A 25,222-nucleotide genomic window follows, 5' to 3' on the forward strand; every position below is an offset into this window, starting at 1 on the left:
CCACAGTTCTTTGATCTATAATAGTTCCTCCTCCATCCTGAGCATTTGAATTCTGCCATAGTCCAATGTGGCTGGTTGAGCTCCAGCTACCATGTCATAATTCTAGCCAACAGGAGAGAGGAACAGAAAAAAAAAAAAAAAAAAAAGAACATATACTCTTCCTTAAATGTACTCTTCCTAAAAGTTGTACACACTACATCCACCTATATCCTATTGTCCAAAGTTATTCACTATGAACACATTTAGCTAAAGGGAGGTTAACAAATTTAAAATCAGTGACTCCATAATTAAGAAAGAATGGGAGAACAAATTATGACTCTTGGACTAAGTAGGCTTTTCAGTGGTTAAGATTTGGAATAAATAGGACTTGAACTGGAACAGTAAAAGCAGAAAGAAGGGAATGGATACAAATTTATCAAAATTTCTTTTTCACTTAAACTCCAATATTTGTTCTTGGCACCATAGAAAAACATTTAAAAAACTGAGTTATAACTTACATAGAGGAAAGTGCATCAGTGTTCCATCTAATGCTTAATGTTGTTTATATAAGTATATATGTGAAGATGTACAATATTTCCATCACTTCCAGAAGGTTCCCTCATGCCTCTTCCCATTCAATAACTGCTTCCATAAAATCCACTATTTAATTTCTATTAATATAGACATATTTTGCCTGTTATTGAACTTCATCTAAATACAATGACAATATGCACACTTTTGTGATGGGTTTCTTTCTCTGAGCACACAGACTCTGAAGTTTATCCAGAAAAACAGCATATTGATGAGGGAAAATATCTATTACCTGAAAAGAATAAACTTTAACTGTTTTATGTTATCTGGTAAAATTTCCAAATGAACAGGACTTCAGCATGCATGCACACATATCTGAAAAATAATGGTGAAAGTGTGCTTCATTTTTCTTCTCTGCCTTCCCATTCTTTCAGTGAATGTGGTATGCTAAGGTGCGTGACCGTATGTGAGAGAGGGTTAGAGTAAAATAAAGAATTGCTTTAACACCTAAATCCAAAATGCCTGCTTGTGTATGCGAGGAATTACACAGAATCAGGAAAATTGGTATTCTTAGGGTGGGTAGAGGATTGGGCAGGTCTGAAAATTGGAATATTTTTGGCAGAATTTAACGCTATTAATTTGTTGACTACATTCCTTAGTCAAAAATGTTATGTCATTGGGGAAACTGAGCAGAAAAAGGCTAATATTGTGAATGTTAAGTGCTTGCATATTTGTCCATTCTTAAATTTATTTTAGAAGCATTTATGTACTCATTTATGTTTCCTCAAAAGTTGCTCATTATTATTCTAAAAGGGCAACCAAAGGAATACATCTAAATGGGAACTGTATAAGAAATAATTAAAATTACCAACAAAACAGAGAAAGCTAAAGACCCTTTGTAATCATCAAAGCATCAGATTTTCAGTTCTTTAGATAAAAGCAAGTGCTCAGCACTCTTAAAATTTCTAAGTAATTAAATGGGTTCTGTAGTTTGGCTACTGTGACTATAATCTTGCTGATATGGATGGTATTTTATTAATGATATCTCAAGGGGAATTTGAAGTAGCTTGAAAATTAATGAAATATTAATAACCAACAACTAAAGAAATGCAGATATGTCTGCTTTGGAAAAGACGTGACCTACATGCTCCTTACGTTAAAAGCTTTTTATTTTGTTTTATTTGTATTTGCATTTTAAGCATGACGATGTATGCTATAACTTAATGAGTGGGTATTTCATTGGAAATATAGTGTGCATATTATGTGGTCTTTGAAAAACCTTTGTGCAAAACATTATTTGGGTAATTTGACAGGTTTGGGTGTTAACAAAATAATTTTTTGCAGTAAAAGAAGTGGTTTGTATTTTCATATAATATAGTATGTGACATACTTCTGTGATCAGAGGAAATAAGCTGAACTGCTTTGAATTCAAGTGAAAAACAGATGTTTCATCTACAGAAGGAGGATGGCTAACCTGCTGAAGAGGATTCTCCGTGATATTATATGGCAGGTCATGAAATTACTGAGTAGTGAGAAGTCAAATTTTCACTCATAAAAGGGAAGAACTCTACCTACCCTAAGGCATCACTCGATTGTAGAGAAGATCCCTGTCTCTGAAGGGATTATACAGATATAATGTGTTGAGAGTAGCAATACAGAGGTGATACATGGTCAAATGCTAAATTTCACCTAGTTTATTGGAGGAAATATCACTTTCACCAAGTCATTTAAAATTCTTATTTGAAGACGTAGTTTTAAGCAATTACATAAGCATTAAAAATGGGCAGAAGAACTGAATAGACATTTTTCCAAAGAGGAAATTCAGATGGCCAACAGGCACATGAAAAGATGCTCAACATTGCTAATCATCAGGGAAATGTATATCAAAACCATAATGAGATATCACCTCACACCTGTCAGAATGGCTATTATCAAAAAGAACACAAATAACAAATGTCCATGAGGATATGGAGAAAAGGGAACCCTTGTACACTGTTGGTGGGAATGTAAATTGGTGCAGCCACTGTGGAAAACAGTATGGAAGTTCCTCAAAACTACCATATGACCCAGCAATTCAACTCCAGGGTATATATTCAAAACAACCAAAAGCACTAATTCAAAAAGATACATGCTGTTCTCCATCGAAGCAGCCGCATAGCACAGGGAGATCAACTCAGTGCTTTGTGACCACCTAGTGGGGTGGGATAGGGGGGGTGGGATAGGGAGGGTGGGAGGGAGGGAGATGCAAGAGGGAAGAGATATGGGGATATATGTATATGTATAGCTGATTCATTTTGTTATAAAGCAGAAACTAACACAGCATTGTAAAGCAATTATACTCCAATAAAGATGTTTAAAAAAAAAGCTTGGATCAAAACAAACAAAAACAAAACAAAAATGAAAACAAAAAGATACATGCACCCCAATGTCCATAGCACATTATTTACAGTTTCCAAGATATGGATGCAACCTATATGTCCATCAACAGATGAATGGATAAAGAAGATGTGGTATGAATATGCAATGTAATACTATTCAGCCATAAAAAAGAACAAAGTTTTGCCATTTGCAGCAACATAGATGGACAATGGAGGGCATTATGCTACGTGAAATAAGTCAAAAAAGGACATACTGTATGATACACTTACATGCGGAATCTAAAAAATACAACACACTAAGGAATGTAACAAAAAAGAAGCCGACTTACAGATATAGAGAAGAAACTAGTGGTTACTAGTGGTGGGGGCAGAGGGGCAATATAGGGGTGGGAAAGTGGGAGGTACAAACTATTGTGTGTAAGATAGGCTCAAGGATGTATTGTACAACACGAGGAATATAGTCAATATCTCATAGTAACCAAATGGAAAGTAACCTTTAAAAATTGTATAAAAAATTTTTATAAAATAGGGAAACTATACAAAATAAATTATGTCTAACTTAGGTAATTGTTGTGTGTATGTGTGGGGGGCAATTACCATAAAGTATTAACCTTTATATTGACCTGCTATTTAACATATATGGCTTAGCATGACTCTGAATTTATTTTTCACTAAGAATGGAGAAAAATAGCTTTTTTTTTTTTTTTTTTTTGCGAGCTTTTGTGATCATTTGAGAATCTATTCTTTTTCTACAAGCTGGTGGGAATTTTTATACTCCTAACTCAGAACATCTTTACACAGGCCCAGATTTTTAGAACAATTAGTGTTCTCAAGAAAGAACAGAAGGAGAAAATCTTTTTACTTTTTTTTAAACTGACATTTGCATAGTCTTCTATGCAAAGCCATAAATTGGTACACATATAATTCTATTATTAGGCTCACTACAAAATAATTCATTTTCCCTGTATACATTATATCCATCCGTGAACTTGAATGTTGTCATTTGTGATGTGGAAATATCCTAACAAACCGAGCATTAATTATAGCAAGATCAAATACAAAGATTTTATAGAAGTACTAATGATGAGAAAGGTTTTATCCTTTTCATATATAATTGTTTTTTCATTTGAGGAAATGTTATTTAGCAAGCATGGAATGATATTTTTAGTCTAGAGAGTTAATTTATAATTCATTCATGAATAATCATTAAAAACAATTATTAAAATGTATGTCTAACTTCACAAAGCACAACATTAAAATGTGTGTGCTTATTTAATCTGGTGATTTTTATTTACAGGCCTGCTTCTTGTACCCTCTGCATCTCTTAGTACCATCCTTACTTAGTAGCCTTATTAGTACCTTATCAGTACCCTTTGGACATTTTTTCTCTCCTTCTCTCTTTCTCTCCATATATTTCTATACAGTGAACACATATAGTCTTATGAATCTGTGTTTACTAGGTTAGTGTTGCCTATAAGAAGAAAAAATAATAGCCACAGTTGTTAATTAAATTTATGTTCACCATAATGTATTTAGACAGAATTTTAAAAGTTATTTATAACAGAAATGTATATCCTTTGCTTATAAATGTAAACACATTAGAGAGCTTTTGCTTAATTTAGATTTCCTTAATTCATTTTTGAAATAAGATTTGAAGTGTTGTCCTATACTTACTGCTCAAAATGCCATTTAATATAGATGTAGTACATGAGACTATGTATGACTCTATGCTCTAATATTTGCACACAATAGAGTCTGAATGACCTATTATTAAAGTTTTTCCTTGTTGTCAAGGTATTGCTTTTGTAAAAGGCCCTTTAAAAAGGATATCATAAAGGAGTAGTGTCAAATTGATTAATCCATTGGCACAGATCAAATTATTTGATTATTTACCGGAAAACATGGGTGCAGTGAATAGGAGTTAACTCAAATATCTTTTGATATCTTAAAGTATTCTGAACTGACATCTTTTACCTCCTATGTTGTGTTTTTCTTCTCTCTCCCGATTTTATGCTCCTTGGTAGCCTGACTTTCTACAATGTTTTCAGTAGAAGTTATTTACTTCCTGTGCGATGCTACTAAAATATGCAGCCATGATGACAGCACATGATGATAGCCATGATAATGTGATATTAGACTTATGTTTCCACACTAAGCTGTGAATTCTTAAAAATTAGTTCAGGTCTTAAATAAATTTGTGTCAGGGCCCAGCAACATGTAAATAAATTTGTGTCAGGGCCCAGCACCATGCTTGCTACCTGACAGAAACTAATAGTTGCTTGTTTTCGGATGAACGAGTAATTGAACTCCCTTCTAACTGATCCAGATAATGAGAAATCAACCTACAGCAGGTGCTCTTCATCAAAACCTAATATTCTGTATTTCACAAGTTATAGACTCAAAGAGTCTCATTGATATCTCTGAAATTCACAGAAGTAGGGACTGAAAATATGTTTTTATCTTGTTTTGTTTTGGTAAAGCAGCATTGCTTGTAATAAAAATTTACCTGTAAGTTTTAAGGTGCCCCTTTGCACCTTGTGTATTCTGATTTGGAATACCCTATTTTAGTTCCATTATTTATGTGCTTCATATATATTGTAATGTTTTATTTATGTGAAGGTTATTACAGTACCACAATAGGTGCTAGTGATTTCTAATTGGTCTATTAGTAATATCACTTGATAGATATTAGAATACTAATCTAATAGTAATTTATTTTCTAAGTTTTTAGAAATCTTCCCTTTAATTCAGCAGTATATTTTCTAATCCTATTTTTAAAATAATATGAATACCACAATAAGGGACTTAGTTTCGAAATAATAGGCCATATCAGTAGCAAAATATCACTTAAGTAGAATGTGAGTGGTTGGGACAGTGTATTTCAATATAATGTTACAATTACGTAAAAAAAAAAAAACCTTAAAAGACATTTTATAATCTTGATGTAACTTCAGGAAAGAATTGCATTTTTTATGGTCACTGGTGCTTGAGAAGTAAAAAGAAAAAAAATATTTTGTAGTTAATTGGCAGGAATAATGAAATGCATTGAGATAGTTTTTATTGAGTTTTATTCCCCAATCTATGGAATGCTAAATGGAATAATTTTTTAATTAACATTTTAGAAATCTTATTTGAATTGTATACATAACAATAAAACGAGTGATAGACAGGAAGAAGAAGGAAACAAGTTGGAGAAAGAAACACAAAATGATGGAAAGCTACAAAAATCAGATCTCAAGAAGGACAGTGGGCTCTTATTAGTTCTCAAGAAAATTAAAACCAGCAAGCCACCCAGATGAGTCAGTTGGCCTCTATAGAAATTTAAGGGTAAAATTAAACAGGATTTTGTGGGGCTACTTTTAGAAGAAACTCCTGTAGAAAGCTTAAAATCATGAAAGAAAGAGGAATACTAAATGTATTAATATAATTTATATATTAATAATATTCTAATAGAAAAATTTAATAAGTGCACTCTAACAGGATATAGAAATGTTCCTTAAATGGAGCTGAGTTTCTTTTTGTTCAATGTTGTATTTTAAGTGATGCGATTTAATTTATACATTATTTTACCTTAGTTTAACAAACATTTATTGAAAATTCTCCTATGTGCCAGGCAATATGCTAGGTACTAGTGTTACTAAAATAACAAATTGGCCTCCACAATCTAATGAATCAAGTTTGCAGTGGTAGGGAAAAAATATAAACAGGCCAGAATGCTACTAGGTGATAAAATGTTGTGTAATGAAATGCAATTAATATGTAAAATGTAATTATTATATAAGATGTAATTATTATAGGATAACAACTGGAAAGATGGACGATACCATACCACGTTACATGAAGTTACATTTGAGCTAAATTTTGCCAGGATGAGGAGGCATGTGGAGAAAGGATTAGTTGTACGCTGGAGTAGTTATCATATCACTCTATAGTCAACCTTGTGCCAGCTATTGTTGTAAGCTTACCATATGTCTGACATACATCAGGCAATCTGGCTTCAAGGTCTGTGCTCTTAACCACAGTGCTATACTGTGTTTCATGATAATATAGTGTGTTCTGGCAGGATTTAAGCTATTCAGTGTGACTGGATCAAAGGGTTCATGTAATGGAATGGTTACAAATCAAATTGTTAAGACTAGATTCTAAAGCAGCTTATATGCTATGACAGGGATACTTATATTTTATCTTAGAGGAAATGGTTAGTCATCGAATATTTTTATGCAGGGAGCAACATAATGTTTTTATTTTAGAAAAAAACTCAAGACAAGGGTCCTGTTTGGGAGTTTATGCAATAGACTCTGAGAAATGAGGAAAATTGGGATTTAGACGTGTTGAATGTAATGAACTTGAGACATTGTTTCAGAAACTGGTGGAAAATTGAGTCAGAAAAAAATTGAGAGGTATAGTGGAAAAGGCATGGACCATGACACCAAATAATTTTGTAAGTATTTATTAATTCAGTCATTCAATATAATTTACATTATGAACTTCTTTCAATATTTTACAATATGGGGTTACAATTAGGGTTTCTTTCACCAAAGAACAGCCCAATAGCTGAGCTAGAGAACATAGAGGATCAATGAAAAGATAAAAATGATCACTTATGAATATCAATTTTAAAGATAATTCTGTATTATTTATTCACACAACATATTCAACATCATTTGTTTCCACGGTGCCATCTAGTCTAAAATGTTCATATGAACCATTTATGCTTCATTTAAAAGACCTAGGGGGCTTCCCTGGTGGCGCAGTGGTTGAGAGTCCGCCTGCCGATGCAGGGGACATGGATTCGAGCCCTGGTCTGGGAAGATCCCACATGCCACGGAGCAGCTAGGCCCGTGAGCCACAACTACTGAGCCTGCGCGTCTGGAGCCTGTGCTCCGCAACAAGAGAGGCCGCAATAGTGAGAGGCCCGCACACCACGATGAAGAGTGGCCCCCACTTGCCACAACTAGAGAAAGCCCTCGCACAGAAACGAAGACCCAACACAGCACAAATAAATAAATAAAAAAAAATAAAAGACCTAGACATATTAGAAAAATCCTGAGAGCTAACCATAAAACCATGTTTAGCAATATCCACCCATGGGAACAAGAATGATTTGAGTTCTAAAACCTGAAGAGACACTACCAAATGTAAAATTGATGGCTAGTGGGAAGCTGCTGCATAGCACAGGGAGATCAGCTCGATGCTTTGTGACATCCTAGAGGGGTGAGGTAGGGAAGGTGGGAAGGAGGCTCAAGAAAGAGGGGATATGGGGATATATGTATACATATAGCTGATTCACTTTGTTGTACAGCAGAAACTAACACAACATTGTAAAGTAATTATACTCCAATAAAGATATTAAAAACAAAAAACAGTGAGATACCACTTCACACCACTAGAATGTTTATAATAAAAAAGACAGATAATACCCCCAAAAAAAACAATTGAAAAAATAAACCCTGAAGAGAGAAGCATAGTTAGAAATCAGCAGTTTCATTAATTTTCTAATTCTTATTGCTTCAAGTCTAAATTTTCTGTAAGATTAAGAGCTACCTATTTTCTAGATACCCTTTATCTTCCTCTCTAGCTTAACCTGCCAACACTTTCCTTGACAGACCGTCCACGCTATAAGCATGTTTCACCTTCCGCTAAAACATACCAGATTCTTTCCTATCGAAAAAAGCCTGGCCTAAAATCTGCAAAGATAGTTGTTAAACAGAGGAAGAGCTGCTATCCAAGAAAACCCCTCATATATTCATATAATCCTGGATATCATAGTAGGATCTGATAACTTTAAAGAGTAATATGGATCTTGCTCCATTCCTAAACAGAGGTCATGATTGTAAATAATGCCTTTCTTTGAAAAGCAAAGAGTGCTAGTAATTTCCAGAGCAAAGCAGTGGAATTCCTCAATCATAGAGATTGATTATTATGGGATGGAATGAGCACATATAGTAAGCAGACTGGAAAACATAATTTTTATGTGAACATTTGTTATGTATAACAATAAACATATTGTTTGTTTTATATATTTTATTTATTGAATTGCACAAAGATTCAATTTAATAGCTGATTTGAAAAAAATAAACTGCTCTATAAGAATATGCCATATATATAATGGCATTCCATGTGGTTTTTAATATTATGTTTAAAATCTTACCATTTCTGGTATGCCACTATTACAAGTTTATAAACTTTCATTTTAAAACCATATTTTACCATTTTAAAAATTTATTTTATCTTTATCACTGGATGGTGTGTATTTATATAATTGTAAATTTTGCCCTTTGAAGATCTATGTATTTGCAGAAATGTTCAATTCTTACAAATGATTATAAGATGATTTCACTGGAGAAAATATGAGTTTCAGGTCCATTTGCCAATTTTCTGCCTGGATTGTTGTTTTTATATAGCTGAATCAAAACCCTTAAAGAATATAGTGAAGAACAGATATAATAACTTATTAACTACACTGTCTCGTTCTTTATCTACATTGGACAAAATTAACAAGTTTCTGAAAAAAATATATAGACTAAATTGCCATTTTATACAAGTTATGTTCTGTGGCAGTTCAGATTAGTTGTGTTATTCAAATCACATTGGAATTTAAGAACACTAGAACAGAAAAATAAAAACCATAGATACTTTTAGGTCAATGTGTTTGTTGTCATAAGTCTGTTGGTATATTTTCAAATTTATATTTGCTTTTATTTGCAAGTTACTGAGGATTTTTATAAGAAGACAAGCTTAGATAATGCTGTTTAAAAACTGTGATTAACATTAGTCACAGAATCAACTAATGCTATTTTGCTGGCACATTTTTATAATATCTATAAAAGTCTGTGCATTTGCTCCTTCACTTATGTAATTCACACTTGATTATGGAACTGAAAAGAATTTATAGTCTTTAAGTTTCAAATTCTGATCAGAGCAATATCTGTATTATCACAGGACTTTATCACGGGATTGTCCTACTCACAATCTCTCTGAAGGCCTGTGCTTATACTTTGAGAGTAATATGATATTATAGAGCTCTGTCAATAGACAGGAATAAGCTAGTTATGTTCATGAAAAAGAAAGAAGTTTAAAGGAGAATAGTAAACAATAGGAATGATAGGAGATAAGGTCAGAAAACAGTCCAGGGGAAGATCATACAGTACCTTTTATGGGTCACGGTAAAAGTTTGCATGTAATTCTAATTGCAAGAGGAATCAATAGAAGGGCTTTAAATGAGCATAGTGTTATTTCACATTTTAAAAAGAGTTGGAGTCTCAATTTATTCCAAGAGAGCATGATGGAAATGGGAAATAATGTAGCCATTTCATAATCTATTTTGGAGATAGAATTAGTAAGACTTGTAGTTGGATTGGGTTACAAATAGAAATGACTTCTTGCTCTTTGTTCTGAGTATGTGGGTGTATGATAGTGCCATTAACTGATAAAACATTAACTAATATGGGAAAAACTGATGGAGAAGTATGTTGGGAGTGGTAGTTAGTTGTGCCTAATAGGCATCCAAATAGTCAGGAACGGTGTGTTCTTTGTTCTTTGAGATACCCTTTTAAACTAAATCACAAAACCTAATTTTGTGGTTTGGTTTAGCATAACGCTTTCTGGTCCCAATATTGCATTTCAGTTATTGCCTTATCAAAAAATTTTGTTTTCTTATGAGGTAGATAAAATTATTACAAACCTATTTTACCTATGCAAAGGCTCATCATCTGAGTATTTTAAGTAGAATACATCCTTTCTTGTCAAGATACTCTGCAAAAGATGTTGGACACTAAGTAGTAAGGAGATGCCAATCCAAGATGTTAGGAAACTCCCCAAAAGTTATGCATTCTAGAACCGTTTTATCTTATGGTCAAGACAGATTTTCCCGTCTCCTGAACAGTAATAGAGAAATATGTACATTTATATATATATATATATATATATATATATATATATATCACTGCCATGATTATTATTCCCAATGTTGCAATGTTTATTGTCATTAAAAAAATTGATTAATCATGGAAGTCTGGTACAGTATCGACATATTGGTTGTACTTGTCTGATCTCCTTTCCTGTAGCAGCTGCTGGGCTCTTAGATCAAGAGAAGCCTTTGCTGCCACATCAGACAACAGTCTTGTGACACATGTTCCATGTTCAACTGAAGGAGCACAGAGGAAAATTACAGTCTCTCCATGCTTGTGAGACCACAGTTGAAAATGAGCAGTTGTCCCCCTTCCAGATAACTGTTATCAAACTCATAGAACCTTGACATAATTTGCATCTGCCCCACTCTAGAATGAGGCCTACATAGTACTTGAGGCTGGCAGGCTCCACACTACTGAAACACAAGAAGGGTCCATTTTCCTTTTCTGAAAATTCAGCTGTTAGAAACAATGATTGCACAGCCAATGATAAAACTGCCCCAAAGATTTTGCTCCGTTTCTTTTAAAAAATATCTTTTTTGTGAGTTATGTATGTAATTTATTTATAGAAAAAAATTTAAAATTCATAATAATGACAAAATGGAAGTCCCTAATAATCTTTTCTCATAACCATAACCATCACTAACATGATGTTTACCCTTCCTATACACTCACAAATGAACACAAACACACAAACACACATACACATTTTTAGGTACATAAAAATATGAGCTTAGCATACATAGTTTTATAATTTCCTTTTACACTTAATATTATCTCACAAAAATGTTTCCATGTTCATAAGCATACCTCTTTCTTACCAAGAGTAAGAAAACTTTCTGTAAACAGCAAGATAACAAATAATTTAAACTTTGCTGTCCAAATGATCTCTGTTGCAACTATTCAACTGTGCCATTGTAGCTTAAAAGCAGCCATAAACAATTTTTTTTTTTTCAAAGGAGATGTTGGGGGTAGGAGTTTATTAATTTATTTATTTATTTTTGCTGTGTTGGGTCTTCATTTCTGTGGAGGGCTTTCTCTAGTTGTGGCAAGCGGGGGCCACTCTTCATCGCGGTGCGCGGGCCTCTCACTATCGCGGCCTCTCTTGCTGCGGAGCACAGGCTCCAGACGCACAGGCTCAGTAGTTGTGGCTCACAGGCCTAGTTGCTCCGAGGAATGTGAGATCCTCCCAGAGCAGGGCCTGAACCCATGTCCCCTGCATTAGCAGGCAGATTCTCAACCACTGCGCCACCAGGGAAGCCCCTAATTGCTTACTTTGATTCTAGTATTGTTCCTCCTTAATTTAAAAGGAACATATCACTGACTCCCCATTTCTCTGTATCTGTCTCTTGGTATCTCTCTTTCTCTCTTTTTCTCTTGCCCCTCTTTGTCTTCTAGCTTGTCTCTCTTCCAACCTATACTTTATAAGTTTTTTAGTTTGGATATTTGGTCAATCATGACTTAACACTATGACATAGTGTTGAGAGTGAAGAAGAAACATTAAAAGTATAATGGTTATAAGACTTAAGAAAAAGAAAAGTACAGGGTAGAGAGAGATTAAAATAATGCCAATGTGTTTAAAGTGAAATTGTTGGATAAATACAATCGTCTAATCGTGAAGACAGAGAAAAATTAGTTACCTAGTCCAGGATGTATTCTCTGTGATACTAATCTTAATGTTTTGCTTTGTGATACTGATCTCAGTGCTCTGATTTGATGCACTATATTTAAACAGTTCAATTTAGGTATTTTAATTGTGGATCTCTCATTAGCTCTTGCCCAAAAGTCTGAAGTTACAATTCCTGGAAATTGAAACTTTTCATAACAAATAAAATTCCATTAGAAATATAAATATAATATAGAAAATAATTTTAAAATTTCCCATGTATATTATCTCCCATAAAATTCTAAGCAAAGACAGGCTGTCATCTAAATGTGTATGTGTTTGGTAATGAGGGGTTGGGAGGTTGAGTGAAAAAGAATTTTGATTAAATCAACATATCTAAACTTTATTTAGTGACTTACATATGTATAGCATTCTGCATAGTCTTGAGGTAATCAAAAGACTACTTAAATTATTAGGGTTATTTAGTTTAAAAGGTGAAGTGGTAACAGAGGGACTCTGGCTCCCTGCCATGGGCCACAGGAGCAAAGCTGGGTGAGCGGGGATGGGGGGCAGAAGGTGTCTTTTCTGGGAGTCCTGGGGCCGCTGTTGGGGTCCAGCTTCAAGTGTCTATGGAAACATTGGTAGCTGGGATGAGGGCAGCCAGGGACCAGTGGGAGCTATCTTGCTGTCCCTGTGGGAGCTGGTCTACTGTGACCCTCCACCCAGCATCAGCCACAAGCTGACATGCCTGGACTTGGTGCACTGCCTGGGCCTGGGCCACGGGTCCGGTCATCTTGTGCTCAGCCCTGTGGGTGCCCAGCATATGTCCCGGCAGATAGGCAGCTGGTGACACAATCAGGTGTCCCCATCCTAGATGGTTCCTGTGTCAGACTGGAGGAGATGACATTTGGGAAAATGCTGGAGAGCCTCCTGTGGCTACTGACCCACTGAGTGGCTGCCAGCGCTGTGAACTATGGCTGACCCTGCAAACTGTCTTCAGTGGAGGTTTTTGTTACCACCCTATGCATCCAGAGCTTTTCGGAACTTGCTGTCCTTTGGCTGCAGAAGTTTAAGTGGGGTAAGGACTTGCTGGATGTGAACCAACAGCTTCTGGGCAAGTACTTGGCTTGCAGCAGCCTGGGGTGGGTGCCCCAGGCAGGGAAGTAGCTCCTGAGTAGTGCTAAGGAGAGCCCCAGGAGGAGGAATTTGATCCCTTTGATGTGAATTCAGGGCAGGTGTTTGCAAATCCCAACAAGCCCATGGTGACAGCTGGCTGCTCAGAGACAGTGTTGACAGTGGGGATGAGTCTGAGAGTCAAGGCCCTGACGCCATGCGCCAAGGACACAGCAGCAGCAGAGGAGAAGGAAAGGCAAGGGAAAGGTGCCTAGGCCAGTGCACCAACAGATGTTTAGAAAGGAATCAAGAAACAGCGAAGATATACTTTCTAGACCTAATGATTGTCCTATGTGCCATGCAATCAGAATCTTGAATGAGGTTTTGAAGAGAGATAAAGTTCTTCCTTTTACTAGTGTCTTCGAATATGTCAGTAATATCAAGGTCGATTACAATTTTATTGGGTGGCTGTATGTTATATTGACTTAGATGCAACTTAAATAATTTACAACATTAAAGGTAGAATTAGAAAAGGAATTGCCTTTTTTTTTATTTTATTTTATTTTTTTGCGTACTTTTTTTTGCGGTACGCGGGCCTCTCACTGTTGTGGCCTCTCCCGTTGCAGAGCACAGGCTCCAGACGCACAGGCTCAGCAGCCATGGCTCACGGGCCCAGCTGCTCCGCGCCATGTGGGATCTTCCCGGACCGGGGCACGAACCCGTGTCCTCTGCAGCGGAAGGCGGACTCTCAACCACTGCGCCACCAGGGAAGCCCGCCTTTTTTTTTTTTTAAATCACACATTATGCTTGAAATTGAAAAAAAAATTTTTTTGGCTTCAAGAATAGTCAAAAATTTAATATGATAATTTTATTACCCCATTAGTCAGCATTACAGATCCTCTGTTCTATTTTATTGGTTTCCTTACTGTTTATTAATTACATATGCCTATTTCTTCATTTTTTATAACTATTTTAATTCTTAAAGACAACCCAAGACCTATTTATTTTTTTCTATTCTCTTCAGTTTCTTTTCAAAACTTAGATCACCTTTGTCTCATTAGGGCCTCAGTGAAATAGCAGTGAGACCTACTAGCTACATCACACTGATACACTGCTGTCAATGAGATAGAGTGATCGATCCCTGCATATAACAGGTTGACAGATAATTAATTTACATCTTCTACAGAACCCAGCATAAAGCTAAACATCTAAGTGCTCCATAAATGTTTGAATTTGATATAAATAGCTTATTATATGTCTAAGGATGCTTTCTTCTAAGTATGTATTTTGATTATATATAATTATTGTCCCCAGTATTCAAAATATAAAATATTATGTGTATTCACACACATGGGAGTATGTTTATGTGTGTGTATTTAGTGCAAATATCACCTGTGATAGATGAGAAAATTATAAAAACAATTTATTGTTAGTCTCTAATATTAATCTTTTAAAAAATATATATAGTGTTGTTAATGGTGATATTCAAATTGTTTTTGCATTACATCTATATTGCCTTTACATTTGCCCTAATTCTTTTAATAATGTATTTCCTTTTATTTCAAAAATAAAGAGAATTAAGAAATAATTTATTTTATATCAAATTATTTTAGTGGTTATTTATTGTAAAACCTAACCCCATGATAGTTTTAATGTAGTCATGAATAATCCTATTTTTAATTTTTTTTTTTTTTTTTTTGCCTTACACGGACCTCTCACTGTTGTGGCCTCTCCCGTTGCAGAGCACAGGCTCCGGAAGCACAGGCTCAGCGGCCATAGCTCACGGGCCTAGCCGCTCCGCGGCATGTGGGATCTTCCCAAACCGGGTCACGAACCCGTGTCCCCTGCATCGGCAGGCGGACTCTCAACCACTGCGCCACCAGGGAAGCCCGATATTTTTAATATTTAAATAGTACATTGCTTGAGATTCCTACCATTTGGAAAGTCATCTCTCTATCAGTTACATAGCACCAAGTATTTCTATGGAAAAAAATAGAAATTTACAATATTTACTGTCAATAAACTTTAATTGTGCCAGCAAGGGGGCAGAAATGCTGAAAATTATAGACTTTTAAATGTGTGAATTGCTTGCAAGTTAGAAGGCCTGGGTAATTATGTATCTTAGATGGGTAGTGCACAATAAAACCCAGGGACAATGATAATTGAGGTGACTTCCTCTTGCTTCAGCTCTGTTATCACATAAAAGGAGCAATCTGTTTTTAATCTAAAATTTAACATGAATAAACTTGTTTTATGAGTTTTTCGGTGCTTACTAAAACAAAGAAAGCAGCAATTTAAGAGAGAGGTTTATAACAATCTTTTGAAGACCCTGTAGCTAGAAATTAATCAGAATAATGTTGAACTATTAGAAAATAACTGGAGTAATTAAAAAGCACAAATCGAGTCAAATTACAAAGAGTGAAAGGCAATATCCATTTTTTTTTTCGTATCATACAGCCATGCTAAACTTCCCTTATTATTCATGAAAGAGCTTTTTAGAGTTTATGACTTACAATAGCAATTGATCTTTGGCTTTTCCAACACTGCCTTCCAGAATCAAACTGACTTTTGACAAATACTTAGGATGAATGCCAAGAGACTTTTTGGCATAAAATAATAACCATTTATGTTTTTACACAATTATTGCAACTTGTGAGAGAAGTTTAATGATTGCATCAACAACTTTATTTTGTTTTACCATTGATACCATAAGTTTGAAATAAATTATTAATCTGTGATTTATCTACCACAAATAATACAAGAGGTTAATAGAAATGCTTTGCATTTCTTATACTTTAGAGTTAACCGTTTCTACTTATTGCACATTGTGGAGGTGAGTCTTACAGAATTGATCACTTCCGGGTGTATAACCTACTAATTGCATGTTTCATCATTCTGTTTTTTTTTAATTTTGAAAAAAATTATTTATTTATTTATTTTTGGCTGTGTTGGGTCTTTGTTGCTGCGTGCGGGCTTTCTCTAGTTGCAGCGAGCGGGGGCTACTCTTTGCTGTGGTGCGCGGTCTTCTCATTGTGGTGGTTTATCTCTTTGGGAAGCACAGGCTCTAGGCACACAGACTCAGTCATTGTAGCTCGCAGGCTCTAGAGCGCAGTCTCAGTAGCTGTGGCTCACGGGCTTAGCTGCTCCGCAGCAAGTGGGATCCTCCCAGACCAGGGCTCGAACCTGTGTCCCCTGCATTGGCAGGCGGACTCTTAACCACTGTGCCACCAGGGAAGTCCCATGTTCGTCATTCTTGTCTTCAGCTTTCACATCCAATGTGAGGTCATAAGCAATTTAATTCACAAATTGAGTCACCACCCGCAAAGTATTTTTATGATAAAACAAGGAAATATTTCCCGGGGAAGTCAGGGTTAATTGTGCGTGTATGTTTGCTTTGGTGTTTTTTTGTTTTCTTTTCTTTCTTTTTTTTTTCCCCAGTAAGACATAGCTCTGTAACTTTAAATTTAAAATTCACTTTGGGGAGTTTTAATATTAAAATTAATCACACAAAGAATGATTTTTTAAAATAGACATTTATCTGAATAACTTCATCACCTAAGCTTATAAAATAAATATGTATATGAAACTATTCATGAAATTTAGCCTACAAAAAATGAATCCAAATATATTTGTAATTTGACAAAACTTAGATAATACAGGTGAACCAGACAGGGAGGTGATGATCAAGTTACAGCTCATAAATTATGGTCACTCTATATTTGTGAACTGCACCTATAAAAAGACCTTGTCTAGAGCAAGAGAGTTCAAGGGAATGTATGAGGAAACTGGGTAACAACATTGCCTGTTCATTTAGATTTCATTGCTTGCTGAATAACTCAATTCATCACAGCTTTGAAGATTAAAATTGAATTAATTTTAACAATACATCTGTGAGGGAGACAGAGGGTAGGATTATCACATTGAGTTGAAGGATACATTGTCTATTTGGAATGGGAAAATCATACAACATACCAGATTGTAATAGAAAGTATATTTCTATATTCTATCTAACATCTATCTCAGAGTTTTATTTCTTATATACAACTAAGTTTTTGTTAATAGCTAAGAGAGAAAATGCTAACCAAGATTCTTATGGCTGGTAGGAAAAATATGGCCCTTTATGAACTATAGTTTTGTTAACCCTCCATTCCTTGTTTTGGTTGGTTGTGTTCCTTATTTAACTTGGTGGAGAATCTTGGTAAGCTAGCACAAAATGATCTAAATCAAATTCTATTAAGGACTTTATTTCGATTAGTCCCTAAACGTTTGTTTTGACTTTTAATTTCATAAATTCTGAATTTCACATTTAGGAAAGTAGATTTACTGAATATACTTTTATATTCTTAACAGTTCTGGAGAATCAAAGCAGATAACCTTGGTTATGCAATTAGTCATGACACCGGAAGGGTGAGGGGCAATACTCAGTCCCTTAAATTGGTTTACTGCTTTTCCTCGCTGTGTACATCAGCCAGTCCATTGCCATTGCTCATTCTTCTACCTGTTGGTCTCTGTATTACTGTGAATTCTGTCTCCTTTTCTCTCTCCATGTCACTTTCCCACTCCCTCTGGCCCCTTCAGTCTTATTCTCCTAATGACAGCACATATACATATAAACATAACTGCAGTTATGTCTATAAGTGGGTGTATGTGGGTGTTACCTTGAGAAACAGACGCATGCCTTCAAATTAGAGAAATAACAGCATACTTACATTGATCATGCCTTCGTTAATTGCATCCTCTCAGATCCTAGAGGCAGTCAATGTTTTCCTCAGGCAGATGACAGAAGATTTATTGTCATTAGATTCTTACCTATGTACTTCAATCCTACAGTAATAAATGCATGCATTCCCCCAAACTGGAGAGTTCAGTGGCTTCAAAATTCCTCTTTTTAGATAATCATTTTGCCTTATAAGCTACTTATCATAATGTGTAAAACATTAACCTTTAATCTCATATTTACCTTTGTAATAGACTTTACACTAATGAAAAAGTTTCAGGTAGATTAATTGTATTAAAATATGGTAAGTAATATGTTTGAAATGTGCTTTTAACTTATTTCTCAGAATATGCTGAGGCTTATGAAATTGTCATTGGCTTTTATTCCAAGTTGGATTTTCTATTATTCCTTTTATTTTCTTTTTAAAATTTGTATGTTTTGATTAAAATTCAGAAACCAAGCTAAAGAAAAACTAGAGAGAAGGAAAAAGTAAATTTCAAGTTGTTCTAGGAAGATTCTATCTTATATAAAATGTAGTATAGTACAGCTGATCTTCTACTTGCTATGAGGATGTTTTAGGGTAAAAGGATTTTTAGGAGCAGAAATTCAGGATATATACACAGATTAAAATGGTTCTTTATATCGAGGCTTCCCAGACTTTCAGGCTTTATGAATTAGCGATTTTTTTTTCATTTGTTTGGAGGGACTGGTGTATGATTGCCAGCTCTCTTTTGCCAAGGAAGAAAGTTAAAAATATCAGCTAGCAATTACTATTAGAGAAGGAATATTTCACATACACACACACACAATGAAGAGAACTTAAAGCCAGAATAAAATATGTGGACCTTTATGAGTAATGATACCTGGCAACCATATGCAGTATATTTTTAATATAGGTGTTTTTAAAACCTGAATGCTGACATGTTATAGCATAAAATTACATTACATGTAATATCTTCATTAAACAATTTTGACAAGTCTGAGCTCTAAATTTGTTGATAGTGCAACACCAACTGGTGCTCTGTCATTGTTTATTCCTTTACTTTGTTTTCCATCACATTGCTGAAAATCAAGTTTCACAAGTTAATGAAAATAGAAACAATTCTATTAATGAGTTATATTAAATTTAAATATTCTGAGAAAAATGGGATAAGCCATAGAAATATGGCCTTCATATCTCCAGGAGTTTACTTCCTTTCCTTTGGACAAGAAAGAAATCATAAGATTAGCTAAGGCTGAGAAAAGTGACTCAATGCAGAGCATTTCCCCAAACTACCCAGCTTTGGGTTCTAATGGTGGAAAACATTAACTGAGGATAAAGTAACCCATGAAGACTTCTTAAACTGATACCAAACTGCCAACAATTGGGAATGATGTTCCCACAGTACTTTTTGAAACAAGGTTAAAAATTCAGTAACATGGATGGACCTAGAGATTATCATACTGAGTGAAGTAAGTCAGACAAAGACAAATATCACTTATATGTGGAATGTAAAGTAATAAAAATGCAAATGAACTTATTTTCAAAACAGAAATAGACTCACAGACATAGAAAACAAACTTATGGTTACCAAAGGAAAATGGGGTGAGGAAAGGATAAGTTAGGAGGTTGGGATTAATATGTATGCATTACTATATATAAAATAGATAACTGACAAGGATCTACTGTGTAGCACAGGTAACTATACTCAATATTTTGTAATAGCCTATAAGGGAAAATAATCTATATACTAAACTGAACTACTTTGCTTCTGTACACCTGAAACATTGTAAATCATCTATACTTCAATTAAAAAAAATTTTTTTAATGTTTATTGCAACGTTACTTGGTAACAACTTAAACTTCAATCAATAGAAGTATGGAGCAATTAATTTTGTTATAGGTATGCAATGGAATAATATATAGCAAATTAAAGTAAATGAATGACTGTTTTCAATATAACATGGTTGAAAGATAATGTTGAATGAAAGAGAAGAGACACAAGAGTGTATAGTCTCTATAATTCACTTGTGTCATTTTATTGATACACAGGTAGAACTAATCTGTGCTTCTAGAAGTCAGGTTGCCATTTGAAATGTGAGAGTGTAGTGACTGTGAAGAGACACAAAGGGAACTCCTGGGCATTGGCAGTGCTTTATATCTTCACCTAGGTGGTGATTACACAACTGATTCACGTTGTGAAACTTTATTGAAGTGTATATTTATGATTAGTTCACCCTTCTATGTATATTTCAAAAATATATTTATTTAAGAATTAAATATCCAAACAGGGAATGTAGTATTAAAACTAGCTAAAGTGTTCTTTTTTTCCTGCCCAGCAAATTGGGACTTCCAACTCAGGGCTCCATGATTTTTTAGATAATAAAACTACTCTGATAATCATCTCTGTATTTTCTCACTGAGAATAGATTTGTAGTTTCATAAAATCTAGGTCTAGATTTGTTGTTGTTCTTGTTGTTAATAATTTATATTCTCAAGCTACAAATTGAGAAAATTCAGAATACCATAACATTATTCCTTTGGTCGATATGATCTACCTTTACCCCCAGGGCTATATTTTGAATTGTAGGTTGTTAAGAATAAGAACATAACTCTTAAACAAGAAATTAAAGCTCCTCTTCCCAAACACACACAACCATACTCAGAGAGGAATCTGGCAATGACTCCTTTTTGAGTCATTGTAACTAAAAATCCATTTATTATTGAGTCTTTGTCATATATTTACACAAATTGTGGTAAACATAACAGGATTGTTGTCTCTCATTGAGCATAAACAGTGAAAAGTCCTAAGCAGAGGAAAAAAAAAAACATATTTCTGATACTTGTAAGGGAGGTTTTGGTGTGTGTGCTTGGGAATGAGGTAAGAAGAATAAATTGGGGATATTTGCTTCTGCCTGGGAGTCAATAACTATTTTTACGTAAAGGCAGCAGTTCAGGGTGTTGCCTCCACGTAACTGGGGAGTCTGTACTTCTTTTTGCTAAGAAAGAAGCTAATGACCTCCAGACCTGGGCCATCAAGAAGTAATGAGTTTGCCTAGTAGAGTAATGGTCTGAATCTGCCAGGGGTCACCAGTACATTATAAACAGCCATGAGGGTTGTCTTTTTTTTTTTTTTAACATCTTTATTAGAGTATAATTGCTTTACAATGGTGTGTTAGTCTCTGCTTTATAACAAGGTGAATCAGCTATACATAACATAAGTCTCAGAGGCTGGTCTACTCAATGCTATTCTTTATATCACCCTCAGAAATAAGACCTGTGTCACCTCAAGCAGAGAAAAGGATGATAGTGGAAGAGAAGCACAAACTGACAGTACTAGACCCAATAATAAGCTGTGGTGATAAGTCTATTAGGCCAACCACAATTTCATTAAAAATTTTCAAAGTGAACATAGTATGCCACTGGTGGTATCTTTATTTTTTTATTTAATTTTATTTTATGGGGAAGATCTCTAAATTCTAGCCACCAGTAAAAGCAGCAGAGAAGGGATCATGCAACTCACTCACTTTCTTTTTAGACAGTATTCAGCTAAGAAAAGCCTAATCTCTTGGAGTGAACAGTAGGATTCCAAAGGAGAAAGAGTGAAACATCTTTTTGTTTTTTTCATTTATTTAGACAAACTACTATTGCAGTAAACTAAGATAACCTCCCCCAGATAAAATATCAAAGCTTTTATGTAGGGTAGTGTTTTCTAATTTAAGGCCAGTGTCGGTATAGACTTAGCATAATATCTATCATCTTTTCTATACAAGTCTTTCTCAACTTACAGTGGGGTTACATAATCATCATGGGTTGAAAATTTCTTAATTTGAAAATGCATTCAATATACCTAACAACTGAACATCATTAAGCCTAACTTAAATGCGCTACGAATATTAGCCTACAGTTGGCCAATATCATCCAACTCAGAACCTAGTTTATAATAAAGTGTTGAATATCTCATGTGATTTATTGACTACTGCACTGAAAGTGTAAAACAGAATGATTGTGTGAGTACAGAATGGTAGTAAGTGCATCCGACATTTAAACCCCGTGATTAGAGTGTCTGATGGGGAGCTGCGGGTTGCTGCTGCTGCCCAGCATTAGAAGAGGGTATTTTGTACCACATATGGCTAGTCCAGGAAAAGATCAAAAAACTTGAAGTACAGTTTTTACTGAATGCATATTGCTTTTGCATCATAAAGCAGAAAAAAATCATCGATCCATTATAAGTCAGGGACTGCCTGTATTAAAACATATAATACTGACCCTGAGTCATTAAAAGAAAATGTAAGTATAGTCCTCATTTACTGTTCTTTTACTGCAAGTCAGAGGACTTTTCCATGGCTTGAGCATGGAGTGATGTGTGGAAAATACTGGTTTTGGATGATTAGTCTGCTAATGATAGATGGATTAAAATTTGAAGATATTGGAAGCATTGAAGACCCAAAAGAGACTGACATTGAATTGAATGATGAGGGCCTAGACTAGACTATAAGCAGTGGAAACTGAATGGAAGTTATAGATAATGACAGCAATAATACAATGCATGTTGAGGCTTATTAATAATTTTAATTGTTTTATGTGGCTATTTCATCAAATGTCCTTATAGCAGAGAATATCAACACAGACCTTATCGAGATTAATAAAAGCACCTAACAAGGTGGATATTATTCCAAGTGCTTCATAAAAGTAAAATGTAGAATGCTTAGCCTCTGGTCATATTTCTTCTGCTTTTGAAAAAAAAAATTCTTAAGAAACTATTCTCAAAAAATTGGTATGGAAATTGCTGTATTCTAAACATTCAGCACATGTATTTCTTGTGTGCTTTTTCACTTACCCTCTCATCACAATGAGACAAAAACATCTTGATGACAAGGACCATTTTATGCCCTCTTTAATTCCTAAGGGTAATTGAAATTTTCAGTTTTTTCCTTCCTATTTTGGGGGAAAAAAAACCCAACAAAACAAGTTTTCTTCTACTGTTTTTCTTTCCCTCCTGAGTCTGGTGTGAGTCTCACACAAAATACTCACATTTCTGACAATTCTGGCCACCAAATGAATGGAGGTTTTTCCCCCATACCAAGTAATTCTCTGTGACACTGGCTGGGTGTCCTACAATTTAATTCATTCTAACATTATCTCCTTGAAGATAGCATCAGAGTCCACAGGTTAAGGAACAGTCCCACAGTTCTGCCTCCCCCTCCATTTCAGATTCCAGTTGTAAACCCAGGTTATCACCTGTGCTTCTTACCAACCACCTATAGATTTAATGTTCCAAAGACCTTCCTCCTTGGACTCTTATTAGTTTGCTAGAGCAGCTCACAGAACTCAGGAGAACACTTATGTTTATCAGTTTATTAAAGGATCTGATAAAGGATACAGATGAACATTCAGATGGAAAAGGTGCATAGGGCAAGGTATGCGGAGACGTGTGTGGAGCTTCCATGCCCTCTCTGCTCCCACTCTCCCAGAACTTCCATGTGTTCACCAACCCGGAAGCTCTCTGAACGACAGTTACTGGAATTTTATAGAGGCTTACTCCTGTGGGCATGATCAATTATTAACTGCATCTCCAGCCCTTTTCCCCTCTCTGGAGGGTGAGGGGTGAGGCTGAAAATACCCAGCTTCTAACCATGGCTTAGTCTTTCTGGTGACCAGCTCACCTCCGAGGAGCCCACCCAGAGTTGCCTCATTACAACAAAAGATGCTTCTAGTCTCTTATCACTTAGGAATTTACGAGGGTTTTAGGAGCCCTGTGTCAGGGACAGGGTCAAAACCAAATGTTAGAACAAGAGATGCCACTTAGTCTTCTCATCACTTAGAAAATTAACAAGGGTTTTTGGATCTCTGGGCCAGGAACTGGGGACAGATATATATATATATATATAAAATAGTACTCACTGCAAGATATACCATGTGATTCTGATAAATATGGTCCTTTGTTGACCAGGCATAAAGTTCAGTTTTACAGTAACCATGTTATTCAACTCACACGTATTTCTTGTTTATCATATTTTAAAACCTTTGACAAATCGTTTTTTAATATAAACATGAAAGAGAAGTAAGGGCTACTAGTCTAGCAAAGGAGGAAACTATATTGGATTCAAAATAATTGAATCCACTAGATGCTTTGCTTCTGCTGTTTTGACCTAGTGCAGATTTTAAAATTATTTTCTGGATTGAAATGTATTAAGGAAATTTAATTTCTGAACATATTTTTTGGATGCAATTTTCCATTCTGCCTTTTTTCCCTACCAAATTTATTTTCATTGGATACATTATTTTCCTTGTAGATCTTAAAATGATGATTTGCTTCATTAGTACATATTATCTGATGGGTTTTCTCATATGTGAATTTTCTTTTATAAAGCTTTCATTTTTTAACTGAGTCCCATTTTCTCAGGTCAGATTTTGTGCATTTTCTGTCAATTTTTATTCAAAACAAAATTTGTTGTATGCCATTTTATCTGTTATTAGTTTTATTGCAGGTTGATTAGTTCTAAAAGTATAATTCATTTCAAATATGAGTCTCTGAAACAATTTAGATCAGCTGCAGTTCCGTAATTGTATTGACTATCAGGCAGAGCAGGGTCAAAACAACCTTTGAGTCAGATGGCAAGGTCCCAATGTCCCACCTTAAACTTAATACATATAATTGTGAGCACATCAGAATCTAGACTCATCAGAATATGAAGATAATTGCTACTATTACTTAGTTTTAGATATCCTGCAGTTCTAAGAAAAAGAAAAAATAATTTTAACTAGCACTGCTCTGTTTGTGGTGAGTATTGAACTCTTGATTAATGAACCATGATCTAGTCCATTCATTAATTAATGTGAATTAATATGAATATTAATTCATATTTTCCAGACATATGAATTAATATCATTCTTCAAACCCATTATTCTTTCTACACTTCATCCATGACAACTTCACCATCTGAAATGAACTTTTTCACCATCTCTGCCAGTTGTTAACTCATTGACAAGTCTTATCTGATTACC

At 34.9% G+C, this 25,222-nt stretch overlaps 1 protein-coding gene and 1 pseudogene across 4 annotated transcripts in view; both read left to right on the forward strand.

Annotated features, from left to right (window-relative positions):
- The window catches only part of ERBB4 (erb-b2 receptor tyrosine kinase 4), a 1,128,925-nt gene that overhangs the window by 671,034 nt on the left and 432,669 nt on the right, over positions 1–25,222 (forward strand). The gene's annotated exons all lie outside the window — the stretch shown is intronic.
- On the forward strand, positions 12,967–13,792 carry LOC103081390 (ribosome biogenesis protein TSR3 homolog pseudogene; annotated as a pseudogene).

This window comes from Lipotes vexillifer, unplaced genomic scaffold, assembly GCF_000442215.2.
Source record: "Lipotes vexillifer unplaced genomic scaffold, Lipotes_vexillifer_v1.1 scaffold138, whole genome shotgun sequence".
Lineage (NCBI taxonomy): Eukaryota > Metazoa > Chordata > Mammalia > Artiodactyla > Lipotidae > Lipotes > Lipotes vexillifer.